Source organism: Ambystoma mexicanum, chromosome 1q (assembly GCF_040938575.1).
Source record: "Ambystoma mexicanum isolate Mex_15411 chromosome 1q, UKY_AmexF1_1, whole genome shotgun sequence".
In the NCBI taxonomy this organism is placed as follows: domain Eukaryota; kingdom Metazoa; phylum Chordata; class Amphibia; order Caudata; family Ambystomatidae; genus Ambystoma; species Ambystoma mexicanum.
The window spans coordinates 458,569,341-458,591,458 of NC_090922.1; positions in this window are offsets into that span (position 1 = coordinate 458,569,341).

Sequence of the window (22,118 nt, forward strand, 5' to 3'; positions counted from 1 at the left end):
AGTCCTGGGCCTAAGGAAAAAGGCTTACCATCCTGAATCCAGTCTTCAGCAACACCTATAAAGACAAGAAAGAACAGGTTAGCATTCCGGCATCTGAAAGGCAAAGGCTTACCATCCTGAATCCAGTCTTCAGCAACACCTATAAAGACAAGAAAGAACAGGTTAGCATTCCGGCATCTGAAAGGCAAAGGCTTACCTACTCTTCGTGCGCTCCGGAGGTCTTCACACTGCATTCCGGCATCTGAAAGACAAAAGTTTACCAACTCTTCGCACGCTCCGGAGGCCTTCGGCGCTGCATCCCGCATCTGAAAGACAAAACAAGGTGCGTTTAAAGACATTGGGGAACTTTAATACTCACGTGCCATTACTCCTTTCCACATCTAATCCAGTGGGTATTCCGGCACCCTGCAGCCGCTCCGAACTCGTACCTGCAAAATAAAAAGACAGTTAGAGCGCATAGTGAAGCAGGCAACAAGCGCTTCTATTCATCACACGGGCTCCATCTTCAACTCACTTCAGCCCGTCATCCGCCATCGCCGGAACCCTGCAAAACAAGAGACATCATTACTAAAGACTTTAAAGACATTTGAATGACTCGAAACTTACCGTTCGTGCAGTAAACGACGGACAGCAGTCCTCTGAAGTCAAGAGGCCTGCGCTACCTATCCAGTGAAGAAACTGGTTACAGCACCCTGCCCTGAGGCAGATGGAGAGCTCGGCATTCACTTGCCTAAGGTGAGAGCGTTAACCTTTGGGGGTCTACAGGAGAGGAGAAGAGGAAAGAGATAGGGACACCCCAATAACCCAAGTTCATTAACCCCATATTTTCTATCTGCAGACATCTTACTCTACACGTCAGGCATACAGTGCACAGAGGTCCAGCCCAAAGAGCCAACCGGGTGCTACACATCACCTTTGAAGATACGGTAGTCGCCCAGTCAAGACCGGCGCCTCTGCGAGAATCAGGTGAGCGTTACACAGTTCTCTGTGAGCCTTTTTCAAAAAGATAATTTCTTGAGTTTTAAGATACACATATCTGTCTGGTCCCGCCCCCAAGGTTTGGCTGGGTCCAGAGCACTCCTGGCCTCTTCCTGCTGGCAGTTGGTTTCTGTTGACACCCGAATTTGCATTCCCTTTCAGTCCAGGAAGCCTATTCTCTCTCCCAGAGAAGCAGAGAAAAATCCCCTCCTCCTTTCATTAACATCTAAATGACAGTTCCTGTGCAGAGAGCAAAAGGAAGGTGCCCTTTGTTGGAGCAAACTGTGGAATGTGCTTTGAGGTCCTCTATGGCTTGCATTAGTTCACTTTAAAACACTTTGTTTAAAATTGTCTTTTCTAAATAAACTTTACATTTTCAACAAATACACACACAGATCTCTTAATTCCAGTCTTTTTAAAACATAGAAATTGAATAATAACAACCTATATTGCTTTTGATGGCAAGTCTCTTCTTTTCCACAATTTGTTTTTAAGACACAAGTTTTAAACTAACAGTATAAATAAATGACAGCTTTGACACAGGCAGGCGGCGGTACTGCACCCAAATCTGACATATTTTTCTAGGCAAGCACCTTTTTGAATGTGGATATTTTTGTGATGAATTGTGCTTCTTCTGACATTCTGCTTATGGGAATTCCTTAAATAAGGTGATGGTTAACACCCAACAAGGATGTTGGATCTTTTCTGATGTTTGGGGAACTATTATTTTGCAATTTCCACAGCCAAGGAAAAATATATTTTAAAGCACTTCTGGGTTTCCTGGCAATGAAACCCTGCCTATTCAGGTAGTTCCATTTCACTTTATGGGCAGCCCAATGACAGGTTTTGGCAGTGTGGTCTCCTGTTTTAGCACGGACACAGGCAAAGTAGATTGGCGGCCTATTTTTCCAATTTCTCTTGTGCACTTCTCAGCAGTTTTTAGCGCGCATAGAGCTTTTTAGCGGCCATTCTGTTGTTTCTGATGAAAGCAGCACACAGTGATGTCGCAGGGCAGAGCCTAGTGGGTCAGAACATCCCACAAGCCCCCCCGCGCGCTTTGGTGTTGACCGTCCATCAATGGGAAGTTGGGAGACTGGGATGATCAGTTTCTTTTCTTTTGGTTCCAAAAATGGCAAAGTTCTTCAGATTCTCCCATCAGGGATGGATCGACCGGTTCTGCTCACCCAGTCCTGATGTGAGTATGGAGCGATATCCCGGGCCCCTTGGATCTTTGCTTCCAGTTCCTGGGTGGTCCTCCTTGGCTTTAGTCTCCATTATTTCCGATTCTAGGATGACAAAGCAAAAACATATTTGTAGACGTTTCCCCACCACTATTGATGTAGTGGGGCGGACACATACATTTTGACAAATCAGGACACATTTTTCTATTGGCAATTTATTGACTTTATAGATGGAATATTTTATGGTGGGAATTCTAGGGAGCTGGAGTGACCCCCTCTGGGGTTCCAGAAGACTCCTCCAGTTGCTGCAAAGTGTGTCTAGGATGGCAACACTTTAGTTGGTTAATATGGACCCACTTATCTTCCCCCTTCTGCCAAACTGCCTTTGGGGATGCGGATTTTGTAGGCGACTGGTGAGATTTTGTCTACAATTTCAAAAGGACCCCTCCAGCTATGCAAAAATGTACGCTGTTTGGCCTGGTTCCTTTGGAAATTGTATAAGTAGACCCGGTCTCCTACATGGTATTCGTTTCTAGTAGTCTTTAAGTCATGGTGGGTCTTCATGCTGTCTGCAGATCTTTCGAGATTTCCTGAGCATAGGCAAAAGCATGTTGAAGGTGTTTTCTCAGATTTTCAACATACTCATGAATTGTGGAGGCATTGATCAATGTCTGCTCTTGGGTTCTGTAGGGCAGATGCTGGGGAAGCACCATCCTGCATCCAGTCATCAGCTCAAACTGTGACATTTTAGTTGCAGATGAAGGGGTACATCTGATGGCCATTAGGACAAGAGGTAATCGAATAGCCAAACTTGGCCCAGAATCTGCCACAAACTATTTTAATATGCTCACAATTGTCTTGTTGTATCTCTCTACTGCACCACTAGAGGCTCGCCGGTAGGCAATGTGTAATTTCCTTTTGACCCCAAGTATCTCCCACATTTTTGTCATTATTTTGCTAGTGAAGTGGCTACCTCGGTCTGACTCGATCCTTTGGGGTAGTCCAAAACGCGAGAAGATGTGGTTGCTCATCAGGGAAGCTGCTGTTTCTGCCTTGCAATTTGGGGCCGAGAGACATTCCACCCACTTAGTAAACAAGCATGTCACGGTCAACATGTACTTGTTTCCCCTAGAGGAGCGAATCACAGGCCCGATATAATCGACTTGTAAATGTGACCATGGCAGTGTCATCCCCCTCTTTTGGAGAGGAGCACGTTGTGTGAGGGATGTTGGCTGAAATTGTGCACACACAAGACACCCCTTCAAATATTGGTTGAGGTCCTGCCCCATGTGTGGCCAGTATGCAACCTCACTTTAGATTTCAAGCATTGTATGAAACCACCTATGACCGGCTGTGGCCGCATCATGGGTGTGACTTAGCATCAGGCTTCAGAATGAGGTAGGAACCACCCAATGATCATGGCCAGCTAGGGATCTCCTTACTAACAAACCGTCTTGGATTCAGAACATTTTTGGATATTTCATCAACACTCTGAGGTCCTCTTTCCCTATGTAATCGGTATCCGTCAGGGGAAAGTTCTCTGGGTCCTCAATGTGTTGATAAAACTTAACATTTATCGGATACCCTTTTATAGCCGTAAACAAATCAGCATCTGTGGTCTCCTTACTCCATTGTGCAGTTGAGAGTTCATTGTGAGCATTTGTCTGGGACCTAATGATAGCAGTGACCTGGATTTCCCCCAACAGGGACTCGATCTAAATTAGATCCCCTTGGATGGCTCTAGTTTTGACCAGCTGATCAGCTAGGTAATTTCCAGTTTTGTCTGGTCCCTCTACTTTAGAATGACCCTTGATCTTTTTCCAGTAGATTGTCATCCCATTCGAGGTGACCAGATCATCAATGTTTTGAATTCATTTCCCACTTTTCAAGGGTTTATTATTAGCACATAGCATGCCTCTGGTTTTCCAGTTAACCAGGTGCTCCACGAACCCGTTCCGTACATAATCCGAATCAGTGATTATGACCAGTTTGTGGAGTTGATGTTGGACAGCTGTGAGGATGGCTTGATGCACAGCCATCAGCTCTGCCACTTGACTACTTGGGGACCAATTTTGTACCCAGCGGAGGGTTCTAGGTCTCATTCACCCATGCATTCCCTACGCCGGCCACAAGTTCTTTTTGTTGTCAACATGGTAGGAGCATCCATACACATAGACAGTGGGCATTCCCTCACACTTGTCTTCTTCAAAGACTTTGTGGGGGGAATTGAGGTATGCCTCATGTTGTCCTTGATTTTTAGTCTCATACAAGTCAGCCAGACCTTGCGCGAGGGGACTCTTCTTGTTTTGGCCATATCTGACCTCCACAGTAAAGGCTTGCATTGACAGAATCCAGGAGGTAATTCGGGAATTACTCACATTTCTGGCCCGGATTCTGTCACTTTGGAGATATTGCAGAGGCTGGTGTGGAGTCTCTACTATGATGTGTTCCCCCTGGATAAATGGGCGGTAATTCTTCAATGCCCACACCATTGCCAGGAGTGCCTTATCACAGTTGTTGAATTTTTCCTCCACAGAGGATAAAGTTTTACTAGCATAGGAGATGACTTTATTAACCTTGTCATGCTTTTGGTATGATACTGCAGTCAAGCATGTATTAGAGAACCCTGTCTCCAAGAAGAACTCCTTGTTTTTGACAGGGTAAGCTAGGCAAGGCGCTTGTGAGAGGATTCTTTTGAGTTGTCTTACTGCCTCGGCTTGTTCTGGACCCCACTCCCACTTGACCCCCCCTTCAAAAAATGGACCAGGGGTCTTGTGATCTCTGCGTAGTCCTCAATGAACTTGCTTCTGTAATTAGTCAGTCCAAGGAGGCTCCTTAGTTCCCGCAGAGTTGTGGGGTCTTTCAATTTCTGGAGTGCTTCCACTTTCTTTTCCTGGGGACAGAGATCCTGAGGAGTAATCTCATGCCCCAAGAAATTGACACGGGTTCTGCACCACTGTGCCTTTGCTTTTGATGAGAATATCATCTACATAAGCAAGGTTACCCCTTTCACCCAGGCCGGGCATGGCCTTATGTAGAAAAATGTTGAATTAATTGCGGGAGTTGATGTATCCGAAGGGAGTCCGGGTGCATGTGTACTGCTGCCCCCCAAATGTAAAGGCCAGCTTGTATTGGACCTCCCTACTGATAGGTACAGTCCAGTATCCATTGGTCAGGTCTATTGCAGTGAATACTTGTGACCCTGGATCTGGGCCAGCCCTAGGTCAATGTAGGGAAGAGGCCATCGAGAAGTATGGACCCGTTTGTTGAGCTCCCTAAGGTCGGCGCAGAGTCTCCACTGGCCGTTTGGCTTCAAAATCCCAATCACCGGATTATTGAAGGTGCTGTGGACAGGACAGACAATCCCACGGGACTCAAGGTTCTTAATTATTTCAGTAAGGGACTCCATTGATGCGAGAGGCAAGCAATATTGCTTCACAAACACTGGAGTCATGCCAGGGTCCGTGGGAATTGTTGTTCTGTGGATGTCGGTGCGACCACAATCATATGAGTCCACCGCAAAGAGATCTTGAAAATCCAAGAAAACCTGTTTAAATTTTTGCTTCTGCTCCAGAGTCTCACAGGTATCAGCTAGGTTGACTTCAACCATCTGCATGAAGCCTGGAAAGACTTCTGGTTTCGCTATCTCAGCGGCCTCCTCCAGCTGGGTGGAGAAGTTCCTGGTCAGAGTGTTGATTTGGACCGGTGGCTTCAGGTGGGGAAAGCAGTCCTCGCGGGCTTGGAAAATCACCTCATCCCTCCTGAAGTCACAGGTCACATCTTCCTTACCATAAGGGCAGGAAGTGATGGGAGTGGGAATGTCTGATTGTGAATTTGTAAAGAATTTCAGAGTATTTCCTTCCAGTGTGTAATGCCACCTTAGACTGGAAGGAAGGTTGATTTTCAGAAATAGAGAGGAACCCTCATCACCAGTTTGTTGTCCTACTGCTATTACTGTCACGTCTGGGATTTGGTTGTTCTGGAAGTGAAATGTTACTTGGTCAGATTTTTGTTCAACCATGTGGCAGGTGCCGTTTAAACTAACATGGTTGACACTCTGTTTTCATTTTATTGGTAAGTTAGTCTGGGACCAGAGGACCTGGTTTACGCAATCTATTAGGGGTGACAACCTTCGCAGGAGGTTATTCCATAGTAAACAAGGGGTGCCCTCTGGAGTTACAACTATGACCAGGTGCTTCACCTTGTGTCGCCCAATTTTAATGTCCAAATCCGTAGTCCCCTCGATGGGAATTTCCTTCCCGTTGAAGTTCTGAAGTTGTCCAGGAAGAGGGGTGAGAGGAATTTGGTAATTCTCCCCCCTTCCCGAATTCAGTTTATCAAAGGCCTTTTTGGACAGAAGGTAGCTTGGGATCCAGTGTCCACCAGTGCCAAAATTGTACACTGCCCCTGTATCTGGACCGGGGCATAGAATCTTTCCTCCTTCTCCTCAAGGGGACACAGATAATGTACATTTTTGGACAACTGGTGGGTTAGTTTTCTAGTTTGGACACTGATAGTGAAGAGATTTGGGCAGAATTCTGTGGGGAGTCTTGGGAATCTGAAAAGAAAAGGTGACAACTAGATATGGGAGAACTTTTGGGTTCCCCTAGTTCCGGTTCTGGGCCGCCCACCCCCCTTTTTGAGGCAGTCACCAGGATGGGTTTGAAACAGAGGATTATCATGTTGTTGGTTCTGGGGTTGGATGATGGGTGGTGCTAGCTCAGTCCCACATCTACCCAGTCTGGATTTGGATCTTTTGGGACCCATTTTTCTTTGGGAGAAGTTTCCCAATCTCTGAAGGAGAAGTTCCTTTTCCCAGGATCCTCTGGGGATCCCTCTCCTTCAAATTGGAAGATTTGTACCTCCTCCTCAAAATGGGTCTGTTTGGGTTCTTTTTTTCTCCTACCCCCCCCTCTGCTCCTTGGGTGGCAGACTTTTAGGGGCAGGAGATTTCGGTTCCTGTTCCTGGATTTCCAGGGGCTTTTTACAAGTGGGGAAGGAAGCTTCCTTCAAGGCTTCACACCCCCCTTCCCCTTGTGTCTCCTCCCTGGGAACCGGTGGGTTGTCGGGGTTCTTCCCCCGTCATTGCTCTGGAGCACCAGGTCCAGAGTATGAGGCATTCTGCGCCGGCATGCTCATCTGAGGGTTCTGTTGAGCCCTCAGCATGCGACCCTGATCCTGTGCCATGTTTTGGACCTGGCGCTCTAGCTGTGACACCCACTTAGGCTGATACGGGGCTCTGTTGTCTCCCCTGGGCTGATCCCGGGAAGCATAGCTATCCCTTCTCTGAAAATACCCCGGGTTTGGAAAATGTCGGTACCCCTCCACCCTTGGCCTCCCCTCTCTCGGATTAGGTTGTCTGGGCTCAGGAAAGTGTGGAAAGAAGGATGGATGATTTTGGGGTTGAAAGTTTTGCGGGTACCTGGGGAAGAAGTTCTGTCCAGGATTTGGGGAATTTCTGCCCTCCTGGGGGAGGTGAGGAGGGAAGTTCCCTGGGTTAGCTGCTGTTTGGTTGGATCACCCGCACCCCCCTTGCACTGGAGGAGTCCACACATAACCCAGGATGGGTTGGTTCCCCTTGTAGCAGGAACTTATGTAGTCAGGGGAGTGAGGGATCCCATTTGTGGGACTACCTCCTTGGCTCCCCGTCTGTGACTGGCCCGATGGCCTTCTGAGCTTGGGATTATTCTGATTTTGTGCAGGCAGGTTTTTAGGCCCCCCAGCTCCAAATCTAAAATGGGGGCAACCTTCACCTCTGCCACCTTAGCAGCAGCAGGGGTGTTGGTTGGTTTAGGGCTTTTTGCAGTATTTTTGTTTTCGATGGGCTTTTGCACCTCATAAATTCGTGTGGCCTGTTCAATGACCCAGTCTAGTGATCTTTTCTCATGAAAATCTCTCACTAGCTGGGTCATGATGTACTTGGGGAGAGCATTGAAAAAAGTATTCACAAATTCTTTGCTGTCGTGCGCACCCTTCTTGTGGTCTGCGCAAAGCCACGCTTTAATTCCTGCACACATTCTTGTGGGGCCTGATCCTCCCCACATTGCAAGTAGTAGGCTGCCTTACGAGCCTCCTGAGGATTTCTGTGCACAGAAAAATGCTTCAAGATACCCACCCTATAGGTGGACCATCTAGAATGATTTTGGTCCTCCAGCCCCGCAAAGAAGCTGGAGTATTTTGGTGAGAAGGTCCATTTCACATATTGAATACAGCTTTGGCTGTCCTTTAAATGGAAAGTTTCCATCATCTGTTCAAAGAGCTCTAAGTGCTCCCAAACAGAATACTTAGCGTTCTTATGAATGGGCGTGATGACGCTCCTTATCGCTTTGATTTGCTTTAGGGAATCCTTAAGCAAGGCCCTTTTTGCCTTATTGGCCTTTTTGGTTCCGGTAACCCTGGTCCACTCCTCCTCTGACTCAGAGGCACTGCTCCCAGAGGTGCCCGTCTGGTCTTCTAGGTTCTCCCGGATTCTGCGAGCCTGGGAATGGCTGGCAGAATGTGGGGACCTAGTCTCTTGTGCCCTGGGGCGCTCAGAGGAGTCTTCTGATTCCTCCTTGCTCCCAGGTTTTGATGGGCACCCCCCTCCCCCACTGTCCTAGCTGGGCAGAGGTTTTCAGGATGCCCTTAGTGGGCCTACTCTCAGGGGGTTCCCCACTAAATGTCACAGTACTTGGGAACCCATACCCAGATGCCCGCCCATCCATTCCTGGGAGGTGCTGGTCTATGAGCCTCATATTTCTGATTGGATTGAAATCTGCCATCCCCATGGCCCTTGGCTCATGTGCGCCCATGGACATGGGGGTGGCAGAGTCCAGGGATTGGAAGAGATGGAGGCCTCTGGTATAAGGGTTCCTAAGATTATGCTCATGTGTTTCCCTTTCTCAGTGAACCTCATCTCTGTCAGCCCCTGCTCTCTGTTGCCATGCAAAAATCTGAGCTTTCTGTTCCTCTATCAAGGCCTTGTTAGTTTCTATCAGTCTCTCTTGCATGGCTACCTGTCTGTGGAGCTTGTCATTGTTCTCACAGAGAGCCTCATTTTCTCTCTGTGCTTCCTGTGTTGTTTTAGAGTGCTGGGCCAGTCTTTGCTGCAGGAGGGTTACCTCCTGAGTCCTGTCCATGCTGGCCTGGTCTTTCCTTGCTAGAGCCTCCTCCTCCCTCCTGGTGTGCTCTAACAATCTTTCATGCTCTTTTTGGAGGTCACCCAGTTCCTGAAGGGCCAGGTGATTTTCATGTATTTTCTCTTTTAAATGACAGACGTCCTGGCCTAAGGTGTCCCTTTCCTGAGCAAGAGCCTGCCTCTGTGCAGCCAGGTCGTCCCTCTGTCTTTGGAGTGCGCCAGCTTTCTGTCACTCTTCATCAAATTCTGCCTGGGTATCCAGGTCTTTCAGTATTAATTTATTATTCTCTTCCTTCTCTCTGTCTAGGTGGCTTTGCAGGGTGACTACCTGTTCTGTACATGCCCTGTTGAAATGTATTTGTTGTTCCAGCTTTTTCTGGCTCTGCAGTAGAGAGTCCAAACTTTCTTGGTACTCCTTCTGCAGGGCCAGCATTCTGGTATTCTAGTCTGCCTTTTCCTGCTGCAGGATGCCCATGTCCTCTTTTATTTTGATTATGCACTGCCTACTTTCATTTTCATATGTCTAACCCTGTTGCAGTGATCTGTTCTGTGATTGCCTGCAACCACACATTCTGATCCTGCTCTGTCCATTCACTTCTTACAAATAATTTATGCAATAGGTGGTCTTTAGCCATATTAATTTCTACCAAAGTCGCCATTCTGGAAATATTGATTTCCTTCCTGACTTACAGAAGTTTATTTTATTTTTGCAAAACAGACTAATTCCTTAGAGCGTTCCTATTGAGGGGTGCTTTTCACAGTGTAACACAGCGTGGTAGCCCAATAGGGATTATGTACCCCGTTAGTTAGCACACTGATTAGACTGTCACAAGTGGTACATCTAATTCAGAAATCCTGCGACAAGCCCCTAATCCTGTAAGTGATTTCAACCCGGCACTCCACCTAAGTCAATGCCTAGCGTGTGATGCACAGCTGGAACCCTTAATTATATGTTTGTGTCTATAAGTTCTTTTATTTCTGAATGATCTACCCTTATGTCACGTCCCTCTCTTTGAATCCCCCCGGTCTCACTGAACAAGGAAGCAGGCTGTTTTGCAAAGTTAAAGATTTATTTTATGGATTTGAACAATATATATATCAAACTATTAATATTTATACAATGATCACCATTGGGGTGATTTCACAACAATCAACAATCTCTTTAATCAGAAGGAGTAGGGATACGAAAACTAATGCAGCACAGAATAATACTTGATATGGGTTCAATCAAATGCAATGTCGCTTTTTCCCCCTGCACACTACTCAATTCCCCCAATATGCAAGATAAAAGATGGGGATGGTGAGAACACAGATTTCAGGAATAAACACTCAACAAATACAGTTTCAATCCCAATTCCCCCCAGCAAGCATAGAGAGAAACAGGAATGATTTCAAAACAGGTCAAATGCTTCTGAATGTGGTTTGGAATGAATGGGAAAAACACTGAAAAATTGATTTAATTCACTTAATTGTATTCAAACGAGTGGGAGCCGCTTTATACAGTTTCAGGTAAACACTAGCAAGGGTGATTGAATACCTAGCAGATTAAAAACTGAATTCTGAGGTCGGATGCAAGAAATAGCTGTTTTACATGTGATGAAATTGAGCCAAATGAATGATTCACAGCAAACTTATCTGCACGCGAGAAGCGCGATTGCAGGAAACCTATAAGGAGTTGAAATGCTGATGATGTTAGCTTCAATTTGACACTTGAATTTCGATTCTCTCATGCACGGTATGGAAGTTATGAAGGTTTTAGTGGAGGTCAATTTTTCTCAGAAAGATTCAAGATTTTCAAATGAAAGATGCACTTTTGAATATTACAAACAGGATTTTCTTTACACTAGGGAGGCTATGAAGATACAAGATACCCAACAGTACAGCCTCCAGATCAGCGGCGCCTTTGTTCTGACTTTTACCCACCGAGACACTTGTCTTTCTTCAGCAAATATATTAGCGCAAATATATTATCACTATTATTATCAAAGGACTATATGGATGAGGGAGAGATTCAGGAAAAACAAACAGATTCTACAATGCAGTTTTGGAAGAAGAGTTTGGATAGGATTACTTAAGGATAAGATACTGGCTATGGACAATTCTATGCTATAGATACTCACAACTATGGTTTGGAATAGGCCTGTCAAAGATCTGGTCAAAGGGTTTGGACTGGAATTCTGCTAGCCCACCGGACAGGATTCAGGGCACCCGGATTATGCACTCAGCACGGCACTCTGGACACTGCACGGCCTCTGGACTGGATCTGACAGGTTGGTTCTGGGTTGCAGCTAACAAGGTTACCGCTCTGCTCTACTGGTTTGGATCTCTGGGTTCTAGCAAGAGTTCTTGGAAAGAAGCAGAAACAGCACAGCCAGGCTATTCAATTTTTGGTGTGCCCCTTGGAAGTCTGGGGTAAATCAGGATATGGGTTTCTCCTGTAGAGCGCTTCGCCAGTGATCAGTTGATGGATGAATCTGTCTGTCCTTCTACGTCCTAAACTGTCCCTATTTATGTGTTTCCCTAATGGGTGGGTAGGCTAAATTATACTAAGCACACCCTCTAGGAATCCAATTGGTTAGGGTCTGTGCTCTCTCCTGATTTGAGAAGGAACACATGGTTTCATGATGATGCAGTATTTTACAATCCAGGGAGTACCTCCCCTTTGTTTCTGTACAGTAAATCTATTTTTCACATAAATCATATTTACAATACAACCAAATTACTAGCAAGACATACTTACATCACAGATTTAATAGAGCACGAATCCGTCCGAGTCCCATTTTAGTGAGAGCTTTGGTTCAAATTTGACAGTTTTTCGCACTTTTGGTTGGGTAACCAGCGTCAGATCTGTACACATTATTCTACATATATGCGCATGACATCTGGGCATAATCCTGTGAAAATTCATATTTCTAGCATTATCACAATTGCTACAACATCAACATTTCGGTAGTCCTGTCTCTGAACATCACACAGAGTTCAGAGTAGTTTCAAACTGTGGGCAGAAATATCCTGTTAAAAACCTATAATTTACAGATTTGTACAAAATGTTCACAGTTCTCTGTGAGCCTTTTTCAAAAAGATAATTTCTTGAGTTTTAAGATACACATATCTGTCTGGTCCCGCCCTCAAGGTTTGGCTGGGTCCAGAGCACTCCTGGCCTCTTCCTGCTGGCAGTTGGTTTCTGTTGACACCCGAATTTGCATTCCCTTTCAGTCCAGGAAGCCTATTGTCTCTCCCAGAGAAGCAGAGCAAAATCCCCTCCTCCTTTCATTAACATCTAAATGACAGTTCCTGGGCAGAGTGCAAAAGGAAGGTGCCCTTTGTTGGAGCAAACTGTGGAATGTGCTTTGAGGTCCTCTGTGGCTGGCATCAGTTCACTTTAAAACACTTTGTTTTAAATTGTCTCTTCTAAATAAACTTTACATTTTCAACAAATACACACACAGATCTCTTAATTCCAGTCTTTTTAAAACATAGGAATTGAATAGTAACAACCTATATTGCTTTTGATGGCAAGTCTCTTCTTTTCCACATTTTGATTTTAAGACACAAGTTTTAAACTAACAGTATAAGTAAATGACAGCTTTGACACAGGCAGGCAGCAGTACTGTGCCCATATCTGACATATTTTCCCAGGCAATCACCTTTTTGAATGTGGATATTTTTGTGATGAATTGTGCTTCTCCTGACATTGTGCCTATGGGAATTCCTTAAATAAGGTGATGGTTAACACCCAACAAGGATGTTGGATCTTTTCTAATGTTTGGGTAACCATTATTTTGCAATTTCCACAGCCAAGGAAAAACAGATTTTAAAGCACTTCTGGGTTTTCCTGGCAATAAAACCCTGCCTATTCATGTAGTTCCATTTCACTTTATGGGCAGCCCAATGACAGGTTTTGGCAGTGTGGTCTCCTGTTTTACCACTGACACATGCAAAGTAGATTGGCAGCCTATTTTTCTGGTTTGCCTTAAGGACTTCTCAGCAGTTTTTAGCGTGCATAGAGCTTTTTGGCGGCCATTCTGTTGTTTCTGATGAAAGCAGCACACAGTGATGTCGCAGGGCAGAGCCTAGTGGGTCAGAACATCCCACAATTGTTCCTAAAAATACTTGATGAAGTGGCCACCTGTCAATATGCTTGACTCTCTCCATTGTGGCAAATGTGGCACAGTTTTTGTATTAGATCTATCCATGGCATTCGATCTAATAGATCATAAAAAAATTGAACTATGCTGGAATCAGTCAGCAAATGTTTCCCTGGTGCCATTAAATGGATTCACTAATTTTTAACAGGCAGGATATCTGCTATTCACTTGGGTGATAACACCTCAGGCTAACTGCCTATCACATTTGGGCCCCCTCAAGGAGCCTTCTCATCCCCAATGCTGTTTAACATCTATTTGAAACATTTGTGTGACATACTTGACAGTATGAACATCATTTTTACAAATTATGCAGATGAGACGCAGTTGCTTATTGAACTAACCGGAGACTGTGACCATGATACTCTTAAAATCAATTCTGTTTATGGGACCAAAAAACAATGGCTGCAAGAACACTGGATCTGCTTAATTGGGTCAAAAACAAAATTGTTGCTCTTCTGCTCATCCCAATCAAGAGCAAATTTAGACACAAGATATGTCAATTTTTGCATAGACGATTGCATAATTGAAATACAAACCAAGGTAAAAAGTTGGGTACCCATATGGACTGCTCCGTCAGCTCAGAAGCCCAAGTAAATGGGATTAATGTGAAGCTCCTACTACCACCTAAATCTCTTCAGAAAGATCATGCCTTTAATTTCTGAGAAGAATTGTGAAATCATATCAAGGGCCATTACCTTATCTAGAATGTATTACTTCAACTCTTTGCTTTGCAGTGCTCAAAGGAAAGACTTGCAGACCTGGCAGACTCTACAAAATAATGCCATGCGCATTGTGAAGAAGATTCCCAGCGGCTAACATATAACCAACCGCAGAAGAAACCTACACTGGTAACCTAAAAAGGCTAGAATGTCTTTCAAGATTTTAGTTTTCACCCATAATATTATCTTTGGTAATGCCCCAGTCTACCTTAAAGAGATGATCGCTATCGATAAGCCAAACAAGGAATTAAGATCCAACAATTCCTTATCACTCTTATGCCCTCGTCCACAGAAAATGAAAGGAAATGGTAGATCTTTTTCTTATCGAGCATCAAATGCCTGCAATCCTCTTGCACGGAAAATAAGGCTTAAACACAACATACTTTCCTTTAGCAAAAGCATGAAAACATACTGATTTGAATAATTGCTCAAAACTCATCCAAAGCTCAATTCCTATTCTTTGATTTTATGAGCTTGTCTTAGTTTCTGTAGTGAACCACACTCTGATGCCTGTCGGGTTACCGGCGTATAATGAAACAATATAAAATAAAATGAAAAGAAATCTTCATGACAATCCGGCAATTCAAGTAAGACTGGATGGACAGGGGAATTTGACTAACCCTATTAAAACACACATAGGTCTTTGGAAGGGGTGCATTCTGGCTCCCTGAATTTTTAATCTGTACCTGGCAGACATTGCTGTTTTTTCAGTGGACTTGAATGATTGTGCTCAAGAAAACTGTCATGAGGACGAATGTCTAATGACCAACAACAATATGGATGCATACTTATCTTCCCTGCTGTGGGATGTTTCAACCCACTGGTCTAGGCCCTGCAACATTACTGTGCATTGCTGGCAGCAGAAACCTCAGAAATGGGCACTGGAAAGCATCCTTCTCGCTAAAAATCACCCAGCATTGCACAGTAAAAATCTGAAAAATAGGCCGCCACCCACTTTTGCCTATGTCAGGAGGCCAATGCCAAAACCCATCATTTGGCTGCCCATAGAGCAAAATCATTGCAAAAGAAATACAGAGCTGTTTTAAAAATTAGTTTTTCCCTGGCTGTCAAATTTGCAAAAATCATGGCTCACAAACCACCCAAAAAGATCTAACTTCCTTGTTGGGTGGTGAACATCATTCTACTTTGAGAATCCACATAAATACAATGCCCACAGAAGTATATATTATCTGAACAAAGTCCACTTTTGAGGATGGTTGAGCTGGAAGAAATATGTCAAAAACGGGTGTAGTACCGTTACTCACCTCTGTCAGAAGCCGGCGATTTAAAACCTGTCATGTGTAAGGTTGTACATTGAACTCAAACTATGCCAAAGAAAGACTTGCTATCAGAAGCCTAAGAGGTGGATACAATTCAAAACTATATTCTAAAAAGGCTTGAATTAAGAAATTGTTTGATGTATTTGTTAAAAATGTAAGTTATAATTTAAGACAAGTCAATTTCAGACATAGGGTTTAAAAGTTAAAGTTTCCCACACTGGGCTTCAAACACATTCCGCACCTCCTCCCTAAACAAAGGAATCTGTTCTCCTGTGCTCTGCTAAAAAACTGGCAGGCTGGTGTGAAAAGGAACTGGGAGGGGCACCCTGGCCTGTTGCTCTGAGGCAGACAAAGGGCTCCCTTGAGCTGAATGGAGATGCTAATTTGGGGCGTCAATAGAAACTGCCCTGGCAGGAAGGAGGCCATGTGACTCTCTGACTCAGCCAAGATCTTGGAGGCGGGCCAGACTGAAAATGTGGATTTGACATTGGATTAAATATATGTTTAAGGAAAATACTTCTAAAATATTGTACCGAACTGACAAAAATATGAAACTGAAAGATTATTAAAATGAAAAATTCGCTCACAGTTTAAAACTAATCTGGAATCTGTGTGATGTTCTGGGACTGAACCATGAACGTTTTTAATATTGCGGCTTTTGTAGCTGTGCTAGGAACATGAAAAATTACAGAAATATGACCAGACGGTATGTGCATGTATATGTAAAAATTTGTACAGATCCGAAAATGTGTAACCAACCAAAAGCACGAAAAAACTGTCATTTGTGAACTGAAACTCATAGGAATAGGGGACTTGAACAGAGACATGCCTTAATTAATCTCTCATGTAAATATGTCTTATGAACAAGTTGTGCATATGGGAAATATGTTTTTGGGGAAATATAGATTTTCTAAGTAAAAGCAAAGGGGAGGTTCTTCTCTAGATTGTAAATGGCAGCATCACTATGACACATGATGACGCACAGTTCCTTTCTCAAATCAGGGGACAGGGAATTCTCTGACCTACCAGATCCATAGAGGGTTGGGCATAGACAATCAGCCTCGCCACCCACTTTGGAAAATTGATAAATAGGGACTGTTGAGGAGCACCCTGCAGGAAGATCCAGGCTCCAGACATAGATCCAGAAACCAGACTCTAGAACTTTGAAGTAGAAGGGCCCAATCCCAAAAGCTGAACTCTTCTCAGCTGGCCTTCAGAATCTTAAGCAACCTGATTCTAACCCCTAAAAATTTAAAGGGTCACCACATAATCCAACAGCCTGGCTGAGCTGTTTTAATATTTAGCTAAGAACCTCGTGCTAGAACCAAGATCAAGACCCATAGCGCAGAGCTGTAACCAACCCGTCAGATCCAGTCCAAGAAGCCACGCAGACCAGAGTGCTGTGCTGAGAGCAGAACCCAGTGCCTGAGACCTGTCCGGTGGCGAGAGAAGTCCAAACCTTGACCAGATCTTTGACGGGCCCTTTCCATTCCAAAGCCATAGGAGTGAGTCTAGAACTGTCCATAGTCATTTCTTAGTTTAAAGTAATCCCATTCAATCCATTTCAACCTATCCAGAACTGCATTATAGAATCTTGTGTCCATCCTGAATTCTTCTCATTATATAGTCTGTGATAATTGTAGCGATAATCATCTATGCGCTGATATTTTCTGAAGAAAGTCAAGTGTCCTGGCGCACAACAATCAGAGTGGAAGGCGCCCTGTTCTGGTGGTTGTCCCGTTGGGTATCTTGTACTTTCATAGCCCCTTAGCATAAGTCTATATTGGTTCCTAAATCTGTAAAGGGCATCTTTCATTTTGAAATCTTGACTCTGTTTCTGAAAAAACTACCTTCACAAAAACCTCTGTAACTTTTGAACCGTACGTCCTAGAGATGACATTTAAATGTCAATTTGAAGCTAACGTCCTCAGCTTTCAAACAAACCCAAAACATTCCAATTCCTGATACATTTGCTGTAATCGTGTTTTCCGGCATGCGGAAAAGTTGCCGCAAATTTGCAATTTGGCTCAATTTCACTTCATATAAAATAGCTATTTCTTGCTTTCAACTTCTGAATTTCATTTTCCATCTGCTAATAATTCATAAATCATTGCTATTGTTGACCTGAACCAATCCAAAGCCACTCTCACTAGTGCTGAATCTCCTTTAGGTGAATTAAAATCATTTTAAGCATTTTTCCCATTCAATTCAAACCACATTTAAAAGCAATCGACCTGTTTAAAATCATACCTGTTCTCTCTAAGCTTGCTGGGGGAATAGGGATTGAACTGCATGGTTGGTTGTTATTCCTGATACCTGTGTGCCCTCATTCCATATCTCCATATTGCATATTAGGGAGGAGTGAGTAGTAACAGGGGACAGAGTGATCATATTGTCTTTTGATTGAAGTCATATCAAGTTTTATTTCTGTGTTGCATTTCTTCCTATCATTGTAATCTCTTGAACCCATACAAAGTATTCTCTGCTAGATTATTCTTCCTATTCCTACTCCTGATTGATTAAAGAGGTTGTTGATATTGTAATATTACCCCTTGCTGATCACTGTTCATATTCGTAAGTGTGATATTCAGATATTATTCATATTCATAAAAGTGTAATCTATATATTGTTCAATTCTTCAAATAAATCTTTTAATTTGCAAAAAAACCTACTTCTTGGCTCAGTGAGGTCGGGGAGATTCAAAGAGAGGGGCTTTATATAAGGGTACATCATCCAGAATTAAAAGAACTTTGACATAAAAATATATAAATAAGGGTTTCCATTGGGCAACCCATACTAGGCATTGGGCCTCATTACGACCCGGGCGGTAAGTAGCCGACATTACCGCCATGGCGTAATGAACGTTTACGCCGTGGACCGATGGCGGAAAGAGCGCCACATTCCGACCCATCGCGCACGAGCATTACGCCATGGCGGTAATGTAAATAACGCCATGGCGGAAAGGGCCCCTACCGGCATCGTAGGCCGCGCAAGGTGCACTACCGCCACCCATCTCAGCGGCCACCGTAATTAGCGGCCACCGTAATCAGCGGTGGCCGCAATTAGCAGTCACCGTAAAAAGCGGAACCGGAAATAGCGTCATCGCGGCGGAACGGGAAACAGCACGGCGGCCAGCTTTAAAAACACAATCCATTGCCATCCTTCCCAACAACACCAGATCCAACCCTGACACCTGTCCCAACCCATCACCCACCCACTTAACCACCCAAAAATGCCCAAAGTTGTCAAGAAGGCATGCGACCGCCAGCGCCAGGACAGATTCTCCCGGGAGGAACTGAGCATGCTCCGGAGACCCTACAAGACAATGCAGCCGTTGTTTTTTCGCCGCAAATGACCAGGCCGGCGATAGCCAAAAAGAAGGCCATATGGGCCCTGGTGGCAGAGCGTGTCAGCGCGGTGGGGACCATACCCCGCACCCCACAGCAGTGCAGGAAGTGGTGGGATGACCTTAGGCTACGTGTAAGAAGCATCATCTCTACCAACCGCAACCTTACCCTGGCTACCGGTGGAGGTTCTGAATCCCCACTGAAACTCCAACCGTGGGAGGAAATATGTGCCAGCACGATTGGCATGGAAGGCATTGAAGGCGTCGGAGGGATGGAAAGAGGAGTACCGACATCAGGCGATGAAGGTAGGTGCCTCAAATCAAGACATGCCATAGTCACTGAAGTCCATTCATGTGTAGCACAATGTTTCCCTAGAGTGTAAATGCAACACATTAGCTGGACACTGCCCACAGCCACATGCGAGCTCCACCCTGTATACATGTAGCATGCACACCCTAACTGCCGGCACCCACATACCTCCATCCTCATTTCACACAAAAAGGAGACAACCTGCATGCCCCTGCCTCAAATGTGCCTCATCTACTGACCAAAATCATGTCAATCATTGTCATTCCAATGTCCGCAGACCCATCAATAACGCTCTCCCTCCTTTGCTACCACAGGCTCAGAATCACACCCCGAGGACAAGGACACCCCTGCGACAAAAAGAGCCAAGAAGGCCAAGACAACCATTCACGCACCCTCAACCTCAGCTGCAGTGAGCCAGACCCCACAGCAAGCACAATCCACTGCCAGCAAACAGGACGGCCCACCGGCAAGCACCCCAGTAGGCAGCAGGCCAGCAGCAGCAGCACCACCTGTTCCAACATTGCCTGCCACAGAAGGCACCGGTTCTGCGGCCAGCAGCACCATTGGAGAATCAGCTGCCATTGCAGCATGCTCAAACTCCGACATTGAGGAGCACGACGTCAGACACCCCACTGACCTTCCACATTCCCCCTGTTCGTTCCATGCCAGCCCCCATGAGGATCCCACACAGGGGCACACAGAGGAAGAGGAGTGGCCATCTACCCCATGCCCAGTTCTAAGTCCACAGGAGGGGAGCAGCCCCTCCATCACACCACCAGCAATGGGCATGGCCCAGCAGGGGCAACAGTCCCTTGAGGACATCATTCAACGGCAGCAACAGCTGTCCACGCTACTCACCGAGCATGCTGCGGAATGTGTGGGGGCTAGGGCAGCCATCGAACAGGCTACGGAGACCCTAAGGGCCGAAATTGAGCAGAACACTCACACCCTGAGGGATGCAATGCAGTCCATGTCAAGGGACATTTGTGGCGAACTTGCCGGGGTGCGCTGTGTGCTCTCTGAGCTCTCCCACACCCTACAGGACATGCATGCACGGGAGCAGGCAGGGACATCCTCCGCTGCCAGTTCTGCCCAGAGCAGCCCCGTCCGACGTTCAGGACGGAAGCTGCGCTCCACAGGCAGTGGTGCCCGGGGGCCCGGAGAGGGCGCTTGTAATAGCCTGTGCCCACTGTTGCAGGCATCTGTAGACACTCACAGGGGGTGTGTTGGGGTGTGCAGGGGAGAGGGGGGAGGGGGTGTGTTGGGGTGTGCAGGGGGGAGGGGGGAGGAGGTGTGTTGGGGTGTGCAGGTGGGAGGGGGAAGAGGGAGGGGGTGTGTTGGGGTGTGCAGGGCGGAAGGGGAAGGGGGGAGGGGGTGGTTCATGACAATTTATGATTAAAATACACTTTTTCCTTTCTCCGAAATGAAATGTGTGGACATTTTCATTGCATATGTGTGCTTTATTGGTGTACAGTCCACAGTGTGCATGTCCCAGAGACACACAGTGCCCCAAGTGCCGTCTCCATGTGATACACACCAGCCATGTGTGCTAGAAGCATTGGTCGATTATATTTTGACGCATTTCACGCCCCTCCTGTGCATCGCCTCCTCCATGAGGTGTGGCCCCATCTGCACCCTCCTCATCCTCATCGTCAGGTGGTTGCAGTTCTGCGTCAGGGGGCAGGGGCACATTTTGTCTGACGCACATATTGTGTAGCATGACACATGCCATGACCATCTTTGCCACCTTCTCATGGCGGTACAGGAGTGCCCCACCAGACCTGCTGAGGCATCGGAACCGTGCCTTCAATAGGCCGAATGTCTGCTCAATGACCACACGGGTACGTGTATGTGCACGGTTGAAGTCCTCCTCGTGCTGGTTCTGCGGGATCCGGACTGGTGTAAGGAGCCCCTCTTCAGGGGATAGCCTGCATCACCTGTATGTAGGCGAGAATGTATGTGTCAGTCATGACGTCTGATCAAGAACATGATGTGCCACCATGGCTTGCATCCAACTGTTACTTTGGACTACTTCTAAATGCACTAATTGATTCACACAATGCAACCAGTACATTCTCATGGCTCTCATGGCCTGTTTTGCATGCCATCACCCAATGTATGCAGAGGGGTGGAGAGCATTGTGAGTGCCCATCCACTGTGTCCGTTCATGCCGTTTGTTTTGTTGGCCTGGCACGTGTCCTGTGATGTCAATGCGCACATCATTGCAACATTGCTGTGGGCCTCATCATGACCCCAGTGAGCAATGCTGATGTTGATAGGGACATTTTGGGGGCCCTGCTGTCTGTGTAATGGTGTATTGATGTTTCTGTCCGTCATGTGCCTCCTTCGTGGGCAGTTATGGGGGACAGGCCTTTCGGTTGATGGTGTTTGGTGACATGCATGTAGGTGCATTTCATTGTTGACAATGTGGTCTGAATTGGTAGAATGCACTTGCAGATGGTTGTGTCATGGTTGGGACACAACCTCATTCACATGGTAGGGCTGCATACATTGGGTATTGGCTTTACTGGTGTTGGGTGGAGTTTGGGTTGCTTTAGGGTATCATCTGTCTCCGTTCTCTCTGCTACTCACAGCCAGGTGGAGTATGCATCATTCCCCCCCCCTTTCAGCCAGGTGGAGTATGCATCATTTCCTCCCATCTTTCAGCCAAGTGGAGTATTCATCATTCACCCCCCCCTTTCAGCCAGGTGGAGTATGCATCATTTCCCCCCCCTTTCAGCCAGGTGGAGTATGCATTGGTACGTCTTTCACCTACCCACTTCACATTTCCATGGTCATGACATTAGACTCACCGAGTAGCCAGGATCTTGGGCCTGCATGTCGCTCCATGTAGCGTGGTATTGTGGAGTTCCTCAGGACCATTGAATCATGGGTTGATCCGGGGAATCGGGCACAACAATGTGTGATGATCTTGTTGGAGTTACAGACCATTTGCACGTTGATTGAGTGGAATTGTTTCCGGTTGCGGTAGGGTACCACCATGGCACGTGGAACCACCAATTCCACATGGATGCAGTC